The sequence below is a fragment of the Nematolebias whitei genome, chromosome 15 (genome assembly GCF_014905685.2).
Source record: "Nematolebias whitei isolate Nwh7 chromosome 15, NemWhi1, whole genome shotgun sequence".
Classification (NCBI taxonomy): Eukaryota; Metazoa; Chordata; class Actinopteri; order Cyprinodontiformes; family Rivulidae; genus Nematolebias; species Nematolebias whitei.
The window spans coordinates 9,511,594-9,518,042 of NC_056512.1; positions in this window are offsets into that span (position 1 = coordinate 9,511,594).

Genomic DNA, 6,449 nt, shown 5'->3' on the forward strand with positions numbered 1-6,449 from the left:
GCTAAAGATTTGGGTCCAATGGTAAAAATGGCTTCAGAAGCCAGAGACTGGGTAAAAACAGCTGTACCACATGTCTGGTTCTCGCCTAGCTGTAAGTTTTATTCAGTGGATTCTGAAGCAAATGATGTAGCTTTATTACAGCACTATGTCCTCCCCATAGAGCATGGACGTGAACAGACTGACCACCCGCTCGCGTGTCAGCTGATGGATAGAATGCCTGAATCGTTATGGTCTACGTGGGACTGACAAACTGCACTCTCGTATCATTTCAGGTCCAAAACACATATCCCATTTGGCTAAAACAATATCCACACAAACCCGTCGCTGAAGAGGGAATTTCTGAAACTATAGAAGGGTTAAAACAAAGTGGGGTCTTGGAACCCTCATACTCTGATTGGAACACACCAATTTTACCTGTACAAAAGCCAGGTACAGGCAAATTTCGTATGGCACATGATTTGAGAGCCATAAATAAACTACTGGTCATGCCCACCGTGCCAGTACCGAATCCCTATGTGGCCTTAAGTAACCTGACCCCAGAACATGAATGGTTCAGCTGCCTGGACCTCGTGAACGCCTTCTTCTGCCTTCCCCTCGCAGAAGAATGCAGAGACATATTTTCATTCATATATCGTGGAGAAAAGTTGCGATATACAAGACTGCCACAAGGGTTTGCGCTCTCACCGGGGATTTTAAATCAAGTGTTAAAACAAGCTCTAAGCGATATAGAACTGCCACAGGACACGGTGCTTGTCCAGTATGTTGATGATTTGTTAATCGCAAGTCATACTGCACAAGCCATCGAAGCCGTGTTGCGACAGCTACATGCCTCCAGGTTTAAAGTAAGTAAAAATAAACCATTATATACTGATACACGGGTTTCCAAGGTTGGATAATGGAACGCATTTTAAAAACTCAGATCTTCAGAAGGTTTAAAAAGCATTAGGGTTGAAGCATGCTTTTGGGACAGTTTACCACCCTCAAGCTCAGGGGAAGGTTGAAGGATTAAACAGAAACCTCAAACAAAAAATATCAAAGATCTGTGCACAGACTCATTCCAATTGGCTTGATTCATTGTCCATAGCGCTCATGGCCATTAGAGCATCGATTAATAGGGGTACAGGTTTCACCCCTTATGAATTAACAACAGGAAGGTTTTTCCCTGGGCCTCAGCAAAATCTCGAGTGGCCCTCGGAACAGGTAATGAACGTGTCACACAACATGTATTACAACACACTCAAAGCTTTGTTGTCCAGCTTTGCTCAACAGATTCCAGATTCCAGTACTCTTCGGGAGGAGGAGCCGGCGAGTCTGACTTCAAACTGGGTCCTGCTGAGAGTGGTAAACGTAAGTGGACGGAACCAAGGTGGACGGGGCCATACGAGATCAAAGACCATACCTCACACGCAGTACATCTGAAAGGAAAAGGCTCCATGTGGTTTCATCTCAGCCAATGTGCACCTGCTGAAGAACCCCACCGCTCGCTGAAAGAAGTCGAAGCAGACCTGCTGGAATTGTAGGAGTAAAGATCCCCACGGCATCTGGAGGAGGTGATCTGACCATCGTGGGAGTTCATTCTTTGCCCCTTGTTGAAAAAGGCAGCAGCAAAATTTGGAGAAGGAGTCTCCGCTCTGCCTAAGTCAATCAGACAGGTGGAACGAGGAAAGAAAGAAGCTTCACCGCCCTGACCGTGAAGAAACGAAGACGCGACACACTGATATAGATTTGACCACTACACACACGTCTTTTAGAACGTCTGCTCAGACTGATAAAGTTTCTGAGGACTTTACATGAAGACATCTCCGCAGGCCGAATCCCGCTGAGCACCAAAAGGACCCTTGTGGACGAACAAGGCCTCCCACCGCAAGCTCAAGCACAGAAGACCTGCTAGCTAGGAGTGTTTAATATGAGTGTTTATCTTTTCTTTCAGTCATTCTGCGGAAACAACCAGAGCTTTTAAAAGGGTCGGTGGATTAAATTGAGAACTCTGAAGATTCAAAATTTTACTCCATTCAATTGAATATCATAATCATTCTAAAATTCTTTGAGGTATTTTAAACAGAGGTCAATCTTTTGGTATTTCTCAATTTTCAGGGGTCAATTTTGGCTATTTTTGAGTGTTTTATTAGTTGTTTTAGAACAAGTGGTTTAATCGTTTACTCATTTCGAGTTTAATCTTCCAGTAGTTTGGTAGTATTTTTATTAACTTCTAAGGTTTACTCATTTGGTATTTTTACAGGTTTTGAAGTGTTTTAACCATGGGCCTGTTCCAGAACCCCTGGAGGATTACAATAATATTGGGTGTGGTGTCAGTGTTACTCACTTCCATAATTTTTCTGTGTGAATATTACTGTGTAATTCCAGGTCACTCCCATTGCCAGCATCAACAACTAAGGGTCAAACGCAGCGACCCTAAACTCATGGCCTGGTCTCAAGTGAATGAGGTGGATCATCTGACGTTGAATCTGTCTCATAGTTTTCAAATGAACAGCTGGTACCGTTATGCTTAGTTCCTGGCTAGAGGCCATCACAACGCTGAATGTTAAGTGTGTACCAAAATCCCAGTTTCAGCCTCACATCTGACCTTACCTGTTAAACCCATCAAACACGAGTTGTCTTTCTGCTTTCTGCAATACAGTTCAAGAGGTTATGTTAACGATCCACATCGTTGTAAAACTCGCAGGTACTCCCTGATGCAACCATCTCAGGTAGTGGTGCTGAGTCAATTTGTAGAATGGATCCCAGAGGAACAATTTCCTATTTGTGTCTACCGCCACCTGCAGGATGAGACCGGACACGACACCCAGGCCAGGGTGACCAACACCTTGAACCAACTTAATGCGCTGCAGAAGGCTAAGAGTGAGGATCCTTCTCCAGGATCCTGGAAGTTTCTGTCCTAGTTCACGAGCGGCTCTTGGAGTCAGATTGTGCTAAAGATCTTGGCCCCCCTGACTGCAATTCTTATTATTTTTTGTGTTTTGATGATTGGTATTATCCCTTGTGCTAGAATGATCGTTCGTAAAATGATTCAGGTTGAGACTAAAACCGCTAATGTCATGACCCTAATGCAGCACTCAGGTGAAACCTCCGCAGATGATCAGAGCCACCTGGAGTGGACAGAATCAAAATATCTGTAAAATCAAATCATACATGGTGTGGTCTCCCATAAATATGGGGAGACCAAAAGAGGGTGCGTAGGATTTGATATCTTTGATATCTTTTTATATCTTTTGACAAGCCTTGACATTTCTCTGATGATGTGAAAGGATGCATTTTCTATAAGGTGTGTGCATGTCTGAATTCAAGGGTTTGAACTATATTTCCAGGCCTGCATTAATTCTAAAGTGTCTATGTTTTATATATATATAATCTCACAATTGCTAAGGATAATCATACACTAATTACTTCATGTTATATATAATCTCACAAGTGCTAAGGATAATCATACAATTTCACATTTGATATAATTCTGAGGGAAACAGAGACAGGTATGACGCTTGTATGTGCAACAGGAAACAATCCTTCTTTGTTCTCTGAGTAAAGCAGCTGAGAGTAAGTGCTCCTGCGTTCCAAAACAAAGCTCGTAAATTAACCCATATCAGTAGAAGAATGAGCAAGGCCGTCTGGGGCTTTCGGAGTAACCCTGGAGATAAAATCTGCCCCTGAGTGGCTGAACATGGTGTCACTCGGACCATCAATAGGTTTTGACATCCAATCACAAGTCTGTCCGAACCCGAAAGGGCGGGACATGAGAAACCTATAAATCTCGCTCATACACAGAGTTTGGTTGAACAAACACGAGGCTGATTGACCAGGCAAGGTTCGCTCTGACTTTGTTCCTCAGACTGCATTCTGATTAAACGTAATATCGGCATACTTTAACTTTGTCTCAATTAAATCTTTAATACAAAGGTGAAGTGCTCCTGAAATTCTGTGCTCGGGTCATTTGAACACCCCAAACCCTTCAGATGTTTTCAAGCTTGCAAATGTTACTTTTTGGGATGTTTACAAGCTTGCCACTATGTCGGTAGTGATATTTTTAAGCTTGCCACTATGTCCAAACTGATGTTTTCAAGCTTGCAAATATTGTCTGAAGGGATCTTTACAAGCTTGTCACTATGTCTGAAGTGATATTTCTAAGCTTGCCACTATGTCCAAAAGGATGTTTTCAAGCTTGCAAATTTGTCTGAAGGGATGTTTTCAAGCTTGCAAATGTGACTTTATGGGATGCTTACAAGCTTGACATTGTGTGAGATGCACTGTTTTCAAGCATGTAAATTATGTCCAAATTGATGTTTTCAGACTTGCAAATGTGTCTGAGGGGATATTTTCTAGCTTGTCAATGTTTCTGAAGTGATGTTTAAAAGCTTGCCACTATGTCTAAAGTTATGTTTTTAAGCTTGCCACTATGTCTAAAGGTATGTTTTCAAAATTGCAAATGTGTCAGAAGCAATGTTTTCAAGCATATAAAATATGTCCAAATTGAAGTTTTCAAGCTTGCAAGTGTGTCTGAGGGGATGTTTTCAAGCTTGCCAATGTATCTGTAGGGATGTTTACCAGCTAGCAACTATGTCTGAAGTGAAGTTTTCAAGGTTGCCAATATGTCTGTAGTGATATTTTTAATCTTGCCACTATGTCCAAACTGATTTTTTTCAAGCTTGCAAATTTGTCTGAAGGCATAATTTCAAGATTGCAAATGTGACTTTATGGGATGTTTTCAAGCTTTCCACTATGCCAGAAGGGATGTTTTCAAGCTTGTCCATTTTTCTGAAGGGATGTTTACAAGCTTACCAATAAGCCTGTGTAGTGAACTAAGCCTCAGGTCAAGTCCTGGCCTTGAGGGCCTTCCTGGAACAAGAACTGTATTTCATTGATTTGAGTCCAGAAACACAAGATTAAGTTCATCCAGAGACTTCCTAAGTGTCCTGCACTGATCAATTGAAAGAACACTCTCTTTTTCATTATCATTACTATTTTACAAATGTTTTGATAAATCAAAGTGTGTTTAGTTCAAACCATTTTAAATGTTGAAGTGAACTACTCAATTTAAATCAACTGTGAAACAGTATTAGTGATTTTTAATCCTCATTCAAAGTAGAAATCAAATTGGAATGTGTTACGGAGTAATTCATGCATTTTCTGATCTTCTGTCTGAAATGAGCAAGTTGTGATGTCGGTCAAATGTCGGAGTCAAACGCAAAACAAGTTGTTGGAACGAACTGTCATGTTTTTAAATCCTCTCAGACGTAAATAGAGAAGCGGGCACCTGTTTTCCCCCAACTCGTCTAAACATTTCTCTCGTCTGTCTCTAAAACATTTTCAATCTGTTCCAAAACATTCTTGCTGTTTTTCTGACTTCTAGTGACCTCTTACGTCACAAAAACACACCCCTGTCTGGTCGATTTGACCAATCAGGAACTTCCCAAATGAACCGGAAATAGAACTCTTTAAATGTCGGTACTTCCTAGTTCAAACCAGCTTCAGTCGAGTTGCGGTCGAGTGCAGTTCGGAGAGCAAACCGAACAGAAAAGTGCTGGAGAGTTCAGGAGTTTCCGACATGATCCGGAGTTCTTCCGAGTCTCGTGGGAATTATGCAATCTTCCACATCTGAGTGGAACTTCTGAAGGACTCCACTCATGTGAGTCCACTCGTGAGGTGAACTGTTGTTGATGAAGTACCGCCACCACTCCAGACGGTTCTCTGCCATCCTACGGAGACGCTGGACCGGTAGCGTTAACTGGAACTCCGTATCCGCTGATTCATCTTCAGAGAGGTAACGAGTCGAGTTTACTACCGAGCGTACCGAGGAAAGCTGGGTTCGAATGGAGGGTGCCGTTCTGTTCAACACTTTCCCTCACACACCATCTCCCTCCCTCTAAACTTCATCTTTCCATCTTTAAACTTTTCTATCTGCCAGAAATTAATCCAGATATTTTTAGAAATGTCTGTTGTACAGCTTGAAGTGAGGAAAACCATCGCCGTATGGTTTTCTAATTGTACAGCTTGCTAATAACTAAGCCATGTTGTTATTTTTCAATTTGCCAAATTAATGTAAATGTTTGATGTTAAACTTTGATTCTGTTAATAAATGACCGATTCATTTGATGGGTCAAAGAAAATTAACGCCTCACGTTACATTTTATTAAATTCAATGCACGATATTATTCAGTCCAGAAAAATGAATGAATCCGTTTAATTTATGAATATATCACAGAATATGTTCATCTACACCTGAAAGGGATGTTTTCAAGGTTGCCACAATGTCCAAAGTGATGTTTTCAAGCTTGCAAATGTGTCTGAAGGGATGTTTACAAGCTTGTCACTATGTCTGAAGTGATATTTTTAAGCTTGCCACTATGTCCAAATGGATGTTTTCAAGCTTGCAAATTTGTCTTTAATGGGATGTTTTCAAGCTTGCAAATGTGAATTTATGTGATGTTGACAAGCTT